At 36.4% G+C, this 13,724-nt stretch overlaps 2 protein-coding genes across 6 annotated transcripts in view; one reads left to right on the top strand and one right to left on the bottom strand.

Moving 5' to 3' along the window:
• The window catches only part of LOC106665347 (flotillin-2), a 176,306-nt gene that overhangs the window by 150,763 nt on the left and 11,819 nt on the right, over positions 1-13,724 (bottom strand). The gene's annotated exons all lie outside the window — the stretch shown is intronic.
• Positions 1-13,724, top strand: part of LOC106665343 (glucose dehydrogenase [FAD, quinone]) — a 38,543-nt gene that overhangs the window by 16,359 nt on the left and 8,460 nt on the right. For 2 of the 5 annotated variants that reach the window (XM_014391686.2, XM_014391687.2), the window contains exon 1: positions 12,599-12,692. The exons of 2 other annotated variants lie outside the window; for them this stretch is intronic. The gene's annotated coding sequence lies outside the window, so the exon portion shown is untranslated. Of the gene's footprint in view, positions 1-5,919; positions 5,943-12,598; positions 12,693-13,724 lie in introns of those variants that run through there. One more of the 5 variants, XM_024226907.1, reaches the window with a different exon arrangement.

A 13,724-nucleotide genomic window follows, 5' to 3' on the forward strand; every position in this document is an offset into this window, starting at 1 on the left:
GTAAAGTTTGTTAGTAATGCGTGGGCATATAAAATTTAATTGATCAGTTCAATTTTTAGTTTTTTTTGTATTGAGTCATCATGATGATCATGAATATGGATACTAGGAAGTCGGGGTTTTACATTCCCCAAGCACTGCAGCCTTTTGGCTTACTTTCCCTAGTTCCTTAATTCAGTGCAATCGTTCGATCCTTCTCCTAAAGGAGTCTAGGTCATTGTCCTTGTTACATGTGATATTTGATCTTTGCTGTTCTTTGGTCCACCAGATTTGTAAGCATAAGATAATTGGTGTCTTATTACTGCCATATATGCCAATGGGCAATTTTCGGTTTCAGACCTCAAGATTTGCCTGAGTTCTGGTGTGATGGTATTTGTTATGTGCATTATGTGGAAGGTTGGTTAATTCCTTATCGAAAATTATCCCTAGTTATTTAACCTTGCTTTTTAACAGCAGCATTTCATTACACAAGCCTTGTATTTATGTCTTTTTCTTGGTAGTTTTTGAAAAATTTGCTTTAAGTCCCTGCTGTGGGCACTCTGTTGAGTGCTCTTTTGGTAAGCTGTAAGAGTAAGATGAATTTTACCCTGACAAGTATAACAATGTCATCTGCATAGCCTTTGCTATAGATTCCGCTTTCATTTAGTTTGCTTACGAGGTCATCCACATCCATATTTCACAACACAGGTGAGATATTCCTCCTTGCAGACATCCTCTATTGAGCCAATGTCTTTGATTTTTCTTTCTTTATTTTTTTTCGTTCCTGACCTTCAGATTGAAATGTTTACTTATATTTATATTATATTTCAGTCCATGTGAAAGCGATGGACCAATGAAATGTACATTGATCAAATGTAAGTCACCTCTATTATTTTTACATATTTGGTTGGAAAAACTCCATAAAATATTAAAACCTGACATAATTGTTGCAATTTTTCAAGATAACTGAACATGTTTTCTTCCTTTTTACAATTGGACACATCATGCACCAAAACCTTTTTTTTAATTTACCCTTAAATCAGATGACGAGTTATTTTAGCCATAACAGCTTTAAATTTAAGTACTAGGCCGTTTATAATCCACGTTTCTGTACTGTCTTCCTTGATTGGAATATATCACGTAATGAATATCAAGTTAAGCATTCTTAGACAAAACACATATATTCTCTAGTGGTCCGCAGAACAGATCGGTTAAGTTCGGAGACATTGTTTGCGGTAGGTGCACTTTACTGGCCCGGTTTGGTCAAAACGTCTTGCAGAATACAGATATTACCTCGTCCAGACCACAACGTCAATGAAATGGAACCCCTGTGGGGCATAATTATTCAAATTTCCTTCATAAACAATAATTTATCGTCGGAATTATACTTCTAAAATAGGGAGGGAAGAAGAAAATGACCTAGATTAGAGGAAGAAGTCCTTTAGAATGCCTATCGGAATTAGGGCAGAAGGAAGATGTCATGGAGCCGGTTGACCAATATTTAATCGTTCATGGAGGCGTTCCTGGCCGCAACGGTTTAGACGTTGACACGGCGCAGAGTCCAGGGTTCGAATCCAGCGGCCCTGCATTCGAACCTAAATACTTACAAATGGGCTTTTTTTTCAAAAACTCCGGCACCCCGAGGGTTGATATGACCTCTGATGTTGAGAACCCTCGTAAAAAAAAAATTATTATTTGGATATAGCATACATATAGCTCCAAAACGTATGAAGGAACAACATACAAATGGGCTTTTTTTCAAAAACACCGCCACGCCGAGTTTGGTATAAACTCTTCTGTTGCAAGAGTTCTTCTCTTGTTCTGTTGTTCTCTAAGGGAAAATCAATTAATCAACAATAATCCTACTTTTTTAAAATTTATATAAACCGCCCTTTAGTCATTGTTATTGAAGTGTGAAAGAATTGTATACAAACTAAATAAAGAAACATCTCTTTCTTCCATTCACCGTGCGACATAAAAGTACGTAGCTACTTTTCCCTTACATAAAAAAATGTTGACTTGAATCCCTTTTACTATCGTACACACCGCCATTTCTCCCTAAAACACGTATTCGCTTTTGGTCTTTTGAAGCCAGGAGAATTGTGCAATTGTGTCGTTTTTAGGCCACAGTATTACGTAGATTTCTACTAATCGAGTTTATCTTCATCTAATTGTAAGTTAAAAGGACGGTGGGTTGATCAAGAAGAAGGACGTTCTAACTGCCACCCAAGCGAGATTTTCAATTGTTCTGACAAAATTCCTTTGTTACGATACAAAAACTATGTAAAACCATTGCATTTCAATCAAGCCTGGAGGAAGGGAGATGTGACACAGTACACTACCGCGTACCAGTCCCGTTTCTGCCCGTTGCTTTCCAAACCGCCTTAACCGGTTTAAGTATGGAATATATGGAATTTATACAACCTGTTAATAGCGTTTCACATAACTGGGCATGACTGGGTATCATTTTGCCTGAAAAGAATTCAAAACTGCATGCACATTGAAGGTGAAAGATCCAATCGTTCCATAACTGAACCGTTCTAACCTATAATTTAGTGAGCCTAATTGGGCGAATGAATGAGTATGTGAGAGAGAGAAAAAGAGAAAGAGAGAGAGGGGGTGAGTGAGCGATGAGTGAGTGATTGAGTAAGTGATCCTTCGTGTTAAACTGGACTAAAAATATCCCTATTGTTCTAAGTTCTCATTTCAAGATTCTCAATGGTATTTCAATCATTCAACAAGAATCATTTTTCAGGTTACTTCAGCCTATCACAACTTCATTCCGAAAAGTCTCTCGTATTTCATGAAATGTTAATCCTTTTTTTATGTTAGTACAAATCTAATCGACTGATTACAATACGTTTTTTAAACATTAACACTAATTGCACTCGGAGGACACATGCCTTGAGAATCCAACCAATGCGTGCACACGGGGTGTGGGGTTAAGGCGCAAGGAGGTCTCGATGGCATCGTGGCGGGTTCTCGGGATGAATATGTACGTTATATGTAATATGGCCCGAGCAGTAGCGTTAGGATGGATCGAGAGGTTGGAGTGAAACATTTGGAATCGAGAACGGATCGGTTCGTTGACAAAAGGAATGTTGAGGTCGTTGTGGATAGTGAGGTTACCGACGTAGTAAGGAGCTTTGACGATTTGTTTGAAATCTTTTGGAAGGATCAGATGGGTTGGATTTTGGATTGCTTGGGAGAACCCCTCATTCCCAAAGTGGTCGCAGTAAAGTCTTGTATAAGGTTAGTTTAATGTTGACTATCCAACACGGATTTCAGTCCTAGAAGTCTTCATAGTTGTCCAAGCCTCCGTACGTTGTTTTCTCTTAAGTCTGATGAGGGGATTCTACGTCAGACTGGTGTCTAAGTAAAATACTAAGTATTTGACTTGAATGGAAACCAGTATTTCTTTGTTGAAGATGAGCAGTATTTTTTCAATGTGAACATACACCAAGTAATTTTTTTTTTCAATCTGTCTTGTCCTCCACTTTTTGCACTAGTCATTCGTAAGCCCAAGGTGTTCTTGGATGCTGAAGGTAGCATGGACAGAATTCGAGTACGGAATTACGGTATCGTATGCTTAAGTGTTGATAGTGGTGCTAAGGTGTGTAAGTATGTCAGCAGTATAAATTATATTTTAAACGAGGGGGGCCAAGAATGAATCCTTGTGAGAAGCCGGCTTGTATCTGCCGTTGCTGCCCCTTATTCTGAAACTGCAGTCGGTTAGATAGGATTTTAGGATAAGGTCATAAGTTTATAAAGCATGCCCGGGAGCCAGACCCTACTAAAAAGCCTCTGCTACATCTAGGAACCCAAGCAATACTCTTATTCTCTATAGTAGAGGAGATATCGACAATTCTCAAACCTTGTTGTATCGTGGAATGATGAAGAATGCATTTATAGCTCTTTACTAGGGGTTTTTCCGTAATATGTAAACAGGATTAACAATTTATGAGATCGAGATCCTTTTTGGAATAAAGTTGTGAATAGTTGCATTAACCTGTAAAGTGAACTATCTCTAATAAAATTGTGAATCTTTGGACAATACAGACATTTTTGTTCCTTTTGACATATAGGATAACCTCGTGAAGTCTTGACCGTCTGTGAACGGGACACCCTGTATAAACGGACCTTTTAGATTATTTAGATATGACAAGAAATTTGGATCATCCAGATATGCTGAACTTCTTTGAATACATTAAAAACCGTCAGGGTAACAGAATGGAAATTTTGTTAAAACAAGGTTCTACAATTTAAAAAATAAATAAACAATTACGTATATAATTTATCGATTTCAGAACAAATGAATTACAAGATAATCCATTCCCTTCTATAGACAAGAATCATTTTTCTTTCTTCAGAATCTTCAAGGACCGTTTCAAAACCTGGCACTATCAGACTTGAAAACTGTTGGAACGTGTGGAGAAAAGGACAGTGTGAGAAAGTTACATAAATTTGGTGAGAAGTTGCCAAAATATTCTTTCTTATTACATCTTACAGCCCTCTCGACGGGCATATTTAGCCAAGAAACTTCAACACACAATTAATAATAAATTACTAAATAATAGGTATTATATGACAATCTACAATCCTTTTAGAAGAATAGATAGCATAGTAGAAACTTCACACCCTGTACAAACATCAATTATAAGTTTATCCTCAATTTTCAAGAATCCATTTCTAAACCTGTCACAATTAGACTTGAGAACTGTAGGAAACTTTACAATGGCAGCGAAAGACCGTGGAAAAGTTCAATTAATCGCACAAATGTGAGAGTTGCAGGCGGGAACAACCTTAATAGAATAATGAAATACAATAATTATACTGTTAACAGAAGTTTTCATCATTATACCATTTCATGGCTGATTGTGTATATACTGGGCTTAACTCTTTCTTGCCCAACGTTGACTCAGGGCAACACCAAATTTAGCAAATTTGCTAAAGCTTAGCTAGCCCCATGAGTTTAGTGTTTCTTTGTGCCCTTGTACTGGCAACACCGATTTTTTGGCGCCAATCTAAAATCTCCATCTAGGAATCTTCTATCACCAACATGACTCTTCGCCTTCCATCCTGCAACGATTGTTATATTAGCCAAACATAAAAATTTTCATATTCGGTTTATAATTGAACCCTTTCTTGCCCAACGTTACTTCAGAGCAATGCCAGTTTTAGCAATTTTGTTTAAGCTGTTAACCTGTGAGTTCAGGGCGGGCACAGGATTTTTCATCCTGTTTCTGCCCGTATCTTGGCAACCCCGATTGATTTGTTGCCAATCTAAACTCATGGGATTTCCTGCTAACCTTTACAAAATTGCTAATGTTCGTCTTGCTCTAAAACAACGTCAGGCCATAAATGGTTAACTGCCCGTAGAGTGTCGGAGAGTCGCGGATGAAGGTTCAACTTTACAATACTTTTTTGACAGGATGGCAAGACTTGAACTCAGAACTTAAATAATTTAGACGTTTATATTTTTGGGAGTTATGTGTGAACGAGTACTAATACGTATGCCCACTACCTAAGACATAATTTCTTTCCAATTAACTAAGGTTAAGTTAAAAATTTTCTTGTAGAGGTCTACAGCGGCTATGCGACCTGTACTTTAGTTGACCACAAACCCACTACTGAAGACGTCGAAAAACCGAAACGCCTCTCAGACCAGGAAAGCTAGAATTAGCGGACTATCATGTCCCGCATCGAAATTATTGGTTATGTTAGGTCAATTATGTGTTCAATCTTAATTGGTGTGTTTATTCCATCTTAGGGCTTTCATACTTTTAGGCTAAAAGAGTTAAAATGTAAAATACTGGTCTTAGGCAATATCGGGGTCAAGTTCATACAAATAATTTAACGATTTGAATTAATAATTAATTTAATGTTAATTGATATAAAGACTCACTGGAATTGAAATTTCGATTATTTCAGGACCATTTTATGGAGGTTCGCAAGCCAAAGATAAGGTAACTTACTACATCATTATTTCATTACCTGTAATAAACTCATTATTATTTTTACAACTTTGACTGGAAGAAATCACCATAAAATAGTAAAACCTGTGTTAACACAAAGTATTAATTAAAATTTGTAAAGCCTAGATGATGGCTGTGTAAACCACATAAAGCTCGAAATTGGTCTAAAATGAAAACCAGTCATTTTTAACAGTTTTCTTGTCACGACCTGTCTATTCAAGTTGTTAACTACAAACACTTTCAATGGTAAAAGAACAGACTTACTGCTCAATTATGTTTTCCATTCCAGAGTTTTCATCGATTTCCATGAGTTAACATCTGAGGCACACTGAAGATGGCGGGGTGCCGAAACGCGTCTAAGATAAAAACGCGATATAGGAAGATCAAGATGATCATTTTCTTTGTCTGGAGAAACGCAATGGCTGGTCTTTCTTCACAACGAACGATTATATGATATGGTTTGTTTCAAACCCAGAAACAAGGAAAAAAAGAAAAGATATATCAAATATAAACAGATTTTTAAGATTTAAAATTGATTAAGATAAGGCCATTGAATTAGGTAGTCATAAATCCGGCCCGGAGGACACAAATTTTAACCCTAATGGCAAACCATGATAAAAAGTGTTTTTCGTCATGAGTTGGTACTCTTAAAAATAACAAAGCAGAAAGTTTCCAACGTGGCATCTGTAATTTAACCGGAATCTAATGGAAAATTAGTCATTTTTTAACAGTTTTCCTGTCAGCAGCGTTGTCGGCTCAAGATAAACACTTTGAATTGTAAAAGAAATAGGCTTGTCACTCGTGCACATTTATGTTTGCGAATGTGAGAGTCAAATGTGGACAAAAGGGAGAGAGGCTCGGCGAAGTATAGTAGGTCATCGGTGTCGATATACTTGGCAGACCGTCAATTTTACGGTTCAAGATATTATGCTTTTTCTTCATGACCTCCAATTTGTCAATTGTCCTGATAAAAAAAACCAGACTTTCTAAGCAGTAAAACTTATTAATTTCCACTATGTACGATTAGGTACAAAAATAAGCACAAGAATATGACTCCTTCTGCCAATGAGGTCGAAAAACTCTTAGTTTTTGTCGAATTTTGACTAGGGAAGAATCTTTTGGGTAGAAACTGTTGAAAACTATTCTTCCCAAGAATAAATCACATGAAAACTGCTTTATTTGTTCATTCTGAAAGACATGGGATTGGATGTTTAAACGTACACAATTTCATATTTGATTTATTGATATAAAAGTGATAAATCTAATTCGTAAAAGCACATATCCAACTGAAAAAAGCAATACTATCAAACTGAATGACAGCCTTTTGCCTGGAAAAATTCAGTCACACACATTTCACAAAAGGATGTCTGTGTCAAAAGCTTTAAATGAAACGTTTTCTGGCACATCTCGAAGGGAAAAAAAGGCACGTGTCGTTTCGTCGTTGCTGTGTCACGCCGTAATCGCTGTGAAAAAAAGCCATCCCATCATTTCGTACCCGCCGCCACCCGTAGCGATTCCGCTTGTTTTGAATTTTATTACCCCTCCATTAACCATTTACTCAAGATAAAAACTGATTTAATGAAAAAAATTTGAACCGAAAAGGGTGAGATATTATTATTCAATTTTAAGCGAGCCTCTTGCCTAAGTACATCGGTAATAAGTTTTAATTAATTCTACTTTTAATCTAAGGTCTTGGTTGAGATGAAAAATCAAATGTCACGAGGGGGATTCGAACGCACGACCTTTGGCTCAATACACCTCTGCTCTAACCACTTGAGCCTAGCTACCACTTAGAGAGCAGCGGCGTATAGAGCCGAAGGTTGTGAGTTCGAATCCCGCTCTTGACACTTACTTTTTCATCTCAACCACGACCTTCGGTTAAAAGTATAATTAATTTAAATAATTAATACTGTCAATTATGACTGCTAAATACATATATTGATCGATAATAAGCTTGAAAGGGGGGCGTCGGTGGCCGCAAGGTTTAGTCTTTGACACGGCGCTCATCACTGTAAGGTAAAGGTCCCGGGTTCGAATCCAGCGGCCCTGCATTCGAACCCGACATACTTACAAATGGGCTTTTTCTTCAAAAACACCGGCACCCTAAGGGTTTATATGACCTCTGCTGTTGCGAACCCTCGTTAAAAAAAATAATAAATAAATAAAAAAAATAAAAAATAAAAAAATAAGCTTGAACAATGGCGAAAGCTATATCCTTAACTTTTCAGTTACATATTTCAATCAAATATATAATCTTTCAAAATACGTGACACAAAAATCAGCACAAGCACAGCAACGTGATACACGGGTGATGAAACTTGATAACACTTTCACTGCGGCTGTCGAAAAAAAGCACCATTTACGCCCGGTAGGGTATCTGGCAATAGTCGATAGGTAGACGTCTTCGTTTCTTTTAATTCAAATGGTTCCACACCATTCTATCGTACTGAAGACCCTCCAATTATTTGCCTCCGCCAAGGGCAGTGTTTTCGTCAATTTCTACAAATTTTTCAGCCGGATTTCGCTCCAACTAATCAATAAATCACTTTTTTGCTTAATGTACATATTAATAATCATAGGCATATAACTATTCTTAAGGATTATTTTTAAAAGTAGAAAAAATAAATCTCATTTAAAATAATTTTTTCCGGGTAAAAAATGTCTTTGGTCAGGCGGATGTCTACAACTTGTCGCACGTTGTTTCTTTTATAAAAATCGATAAATGTTCTCACATCTCGCAAGGACAACACTTTAATCAGTTTCTAATTTCTTTATGTTCTGTCGTGAAGCCTAGAATAAAAAGCTTAACGGATAAACAGGTTAAGGTCGTTTAAGCCTTCGAGACATAGACCCCACGAATAAATTCTTATCTTGCTTAATTTTATATAATATATGTACAACTAGGCTAATCTTATTTCTATAAGCCATGAATAGAACAAATAGGGTAACAGAGCAAAAACAATATTGGGCCCAGGATGCTCCCTTGGAGCACTCCCATATATTTGATCTTAATTTAACCATATATCCAAATATATGTATAATAGGCTAATTCAATTTCTATAAGCAATGAATGAAACAATCAGGGGAACTAAGTAAAGAGAGGGAGGTCGTTAACACAGAGCAGAAACTATAGTGGGCCTGGTATGCTCCCTTGAGACACTCCCTAATATATTTATATTAATTTTTTTTAAATAAATGTATAACTGGGCTAATTTGACTTCTATAAGCAATGATGAAGCAATCAGGGGCACTAAGTAAAGAGAAGGAGGTCGTTAACACAGAGCAGAAAATATAGTGGGCCTGGTTTGCTCCCTTGAAACACCCCCTAATATTTTTATCTTAATTCTTAACAAATATAATCTTACTTTTTACCAAATAAATGTATAACTAGGCTAATTTAACTTCTATAAGCAAAGAATGAAGCAATCAGGGGCAATAAGTAAAGACGAGGAGGTCAGTAACACAGCAGAAAATATAGTGGGCCTGGTATGCTCCCTTGAGACACTCCCTACTATATTTATATTAATTTTTTTTTAAATAAATATATAGCTAGGCTAATTTGAATGTTATAAACCATAAAATTGCAGAGTTTTGCATGTCTACAAGACACTTTCTTATAGAATTCTTATATAATTTTACACGTACAATAATTTCAGCTGACATCACCCGGTATTCTCAATATAACATGGAAAATCTTACAACAGTAACCCCAGTAATGCAAAACATATGTCTTATTTTACAATCTCTCACTCTCTCCTCGGATGAAGTTGTGATCTGTGAATTGAATTGAATATCTTAAACAATAACGGGCCGTTTGCAGCGAAAATGACAAGAACGTGATCCGAAAAAAAAACGAAGTGGAAACCGGAACCAATGGTCACGTAACAGAGTCCCTCCACATCAGTGTTCCCAATTATTGTGAAACCGACCGACTCGAAATCTATCCGAGGGAAATTTTCACCTCTGCTTGTCTCTAAACACACCTCTTGAGGAAGAGATCATCCATGTAATTGCAATTGTAACAAGACATAAGTCAAACAGTTTGACTGCGATGCTTTTCCACCGAACCGGTCGAAAGAAATCACTCTTAAACTAATCAAAATAATATAAACTAATTAATTTATACCTAATTCTTGTATCCAAATGGTTGTACCATATCTATAGGCAGAGTCAGAAACACCTGTTCAGCCCACATTTAAAGGAACTGGTGATGATTTACATACAATACATTTTAGATGATATGCGTTAAAAAAAGAAACTTACCCCCGTGACCCCTAGTTTATTAGGGTTGATGGTTGAGTGTAGATCTGCGAGTCGGTAGAACAGGTAATGGGTATTTTTTGTAAGGATGGTAAAAAAAAAACCTAGTGGTTTAAAACCTGTGAGTAAAATCCATCCATTACAAAAAGTAAATGCTCACCACATCTTCATATTACTTCTAGGCATTGGGTCCATCTACAGCCGAGAGTTTTTATGTTACTTGGGTTCCCGCCAGTTAACAAGTGTGAAGTGACCAGTGCCATTTCCAAGAGCTTATTTTTATCTGCTAACTTAAGCATTGGCGCAAAAAAATTCCATGTTGCCAGGTAGAAACACTAGGAACAATACGACCTAAACTCATAGGATATCCCGCCAACATTCCGGTAAAGAAAAGTAGAAAATATGGAGAAATCGCTAAAGTTGCTCTGAAGCAACACAGGGACAGAAAGGGTTAAGAATAAGAACCTCTACAAACTCTATTACATTTACGGTACATATTCAGCCTCAATCAACTCACCCCTCCCTATATCCCTGACGTCGTACACCATTTAATGGAACTAAACTGTTTTTCACTTTTTGTTTGTGTTAGACAGGGCATTACCACACAGCTTGTATACAGTTTTATATTATATAGTTTTTAAACAAAATCTCTAACTCGGAAGGAATTCGCAGAAATGGGCAGAATCAAAGACTTGACACCCCCTGCTTATAACCCTGACTTGGTACCATCTGTCTATCCTTTCGTAAAGTAATTCTAGAACAATCTAGGAGTGTTTGACAAATTGCGAAAAAATTATAATACAGGGTCGATATGCTCTTATCGAGAAAATTCTTTAATGCAAATTGGAGGAGTTTATCACTGAAGATGATGTCGTAAAAGCATTTGTCCAGGTAAATAAATAAAAGTTCATTCTACAATAATTATTTAAGTCGATTCTGGTCTGACTATCCTTGTTCTTGTGTCTAACGTTGCCCCAAAAAATTAAAAGCACTAGTACTTTTTACAAAGACCATTTGTTGAACCGGCATTAGGTCTATACATGTATATAGGTTTTTTTATTAGTTTTTCTTTTAACTTTATTCGTGCCGGAGGAAGTTGTGTAGTTTTGTCTATTATGGTGGATCCTAGGTGTCTTGTTTGTTCTTGTATGTCTGGACAGAAAACCCAGGCCGTTTCTTCGTCTACTATGGCCTAGGTTATGTTACTATTTAATGGACTTTGTGTTATGTTTTGTCCTTTTCATATAAGCTTTGTTTTGGTTACATTTATGTTACCCGTTGTGTGTTAGTTATTGATTTTTGGCTTGTGTTGTCTTCGTGTAGTTATGAAGTTTCCGGAAGAAAATTGCTAGGTGGAAACCAAGCCCTTTGTTAGGTCTTTCTTTATTTATAATGGATGGATGTTTTCATCCAAGTTTTTGTTAGCAGTCTTTGCTTTTATGTTAAATGTAGTAGTTTGAACCCGAGATTGTAGACTGACCCACCAGTTCAACCTATGCATGTTCAAAAATAATGTGAATTTCAATAAAATTATACAAACGTACATGAATTATTTACCGATTTGTCTTTAATTTTTGGTCAATTGGCCTTAAAATTTGCTTTAAAATTTTGCGTAAATTATATATTATCGGGTCATAATGTTTAAATATGATCATTATTCAGTGGTATTGGTGTGTTCATCGAGTTATTATGAAAAATTTCAAATAGGTAAACGTGTTTTGTACAGTTCAAAAATGTTTAATAAAAATCCATAATACATCGTTTTTAAGGTGTTTAATTTTGATTTATGCTTGGGCCATTAGTTCCGCATGAATCTAGATACTCGGTTATCCTCTCGTGCACTTTTCTTCTTACCTCGTGCAAATATTTGGGCGAGTTCTTGAAATATTTCTCGCCGTTTTTCGTCATGCGGAACGTCTCATAAGCTTCCATCATCGACGACTGTTCCGCGTTCCTGACCGAATGTTGTCCTGAGTGGAAGACAAAGTCATTGACGTCCACGGCCAATATCATATGTGCCAAAAGCCGGCTCGGGTCGTACAGATCGCCTTCGTACTGACAACAGAAGTGCAGATTGGCGTACAGATCTTTACAAGATGAAGAGCCGCAGACCACTTCGACTTCCAAGCCGAAACGCCTAGCTTCTTCGAAAAGTATGAAAGAACAAGGCAGACAGGCACCTGTGAGATCTGCTCTGTAAAATTCCTCGGCGATCACTCTGCTGATATCGTTAAGCCTTTTCTTGCTGGACGAGGACGCCATACTGTAAATTATGTTTATGATGGCTCAGACTTTTCTGTCTGACAGTAAACACTCCTTCTGTTTATATTTCTTATCGCTCCCCCCTTAAAAGAACAAAGTCTCTTTTCTATTCAAGATTTTATCATTGTTGAACAGTTCATAACACAGATTTTGTTAAGCAGAAGGCACTCACTCTTATTGATTCTAATTCTATGCATTCAGCATAAAATACTACATCCGGTGATTCACATATTTAAATAATTTCCTTTATATTATTAACAATGAAACCATTGTTTTCTGTTTTTATAGCTTTTTTTTCATAAGAATTATTCTCAGTAATATTAATCCTTTCGAAATAGCGAATCCTCGATCGTTATTTATGATAACATACAACTTTTTTTTGCTAAAAAGTATTTTAAATTAATTAATCTTAATCATAATTCATAAAATCATAAAGCCAGCCGGTTTAATTGTTCGCCTAACATACCTTAACGTGACACTGAATATTACAAACGAATCCAAAATAATTAATAATTAACTCCCAGTGTGCGACACAGATCCGAGGATAATCCGAGGATTTCGACAGTCGAAAGTGTGGCCGAGTGCGTTTGATTTTGACTCGAAAGTGTTGCGGATGTGTTGTGGGAATGTCCTCTTCTTGTCCTCATATTACAAAAAGCTGGACGGTTTAACTGAATTATCGACAAACGGTCTAAATTAAAAATTTTGATAAACATTTCGCCTTTGGATGCAGACATGGGCGTGGCATAATCCGATCATCGTGCCATTAATCACATCCCACATGATTAATCGTTTTTCAACGTGTATATCGATCCTTTATTGTGTATTAATTTATCATTGTGACAAGTTGTTGAGTCTATTAAGCCTAAACCTATTTTTAATTGTCGGTGTGGTCAGAATGTTCAAAACCGTTTGCATAATTGGCTCTCCTACACCCACTGCATAATAAACTAAGGGGATATTTGCTATTCCGAACGACACCCTTCGAATTGTCAGCTCTGATTACATGTTTTAATACATTAACACACTTTTGATTATTGATATGCTCAATGTTTGACTCAGCTTCTGATTTTGGAAGTGAAAATGTCTTCAAGTCCAAATTTATTGAGCTGAATGAGCATACCTCGAACCTTATTAAAACCTAGTTGCAACTAAAATTTGATTCAAGTATTAAAAAAAAGAGAAAAACAAATTTAATAATTCTATCTCTAGTTTATAGAAAATAAACCGTCTTTCACATCCAATTTTTGA

This window comes from Cimex lectularius, unplaced genomic scaffold (genome assembly GCF_000648675.2).
Source record: "Cimex lectularius strain Harlan isolate CLEC.00 unplaced genomic scaffold, Clec_2.1 scaffold9, whole genome shotgun sequence".
NCBI classification, from domain to species: Eukaryota; Metazoa; Arthropoda; class Insecta; order Hemiptera; family Cimicidae; genus Cimex; species Cimex lectularius.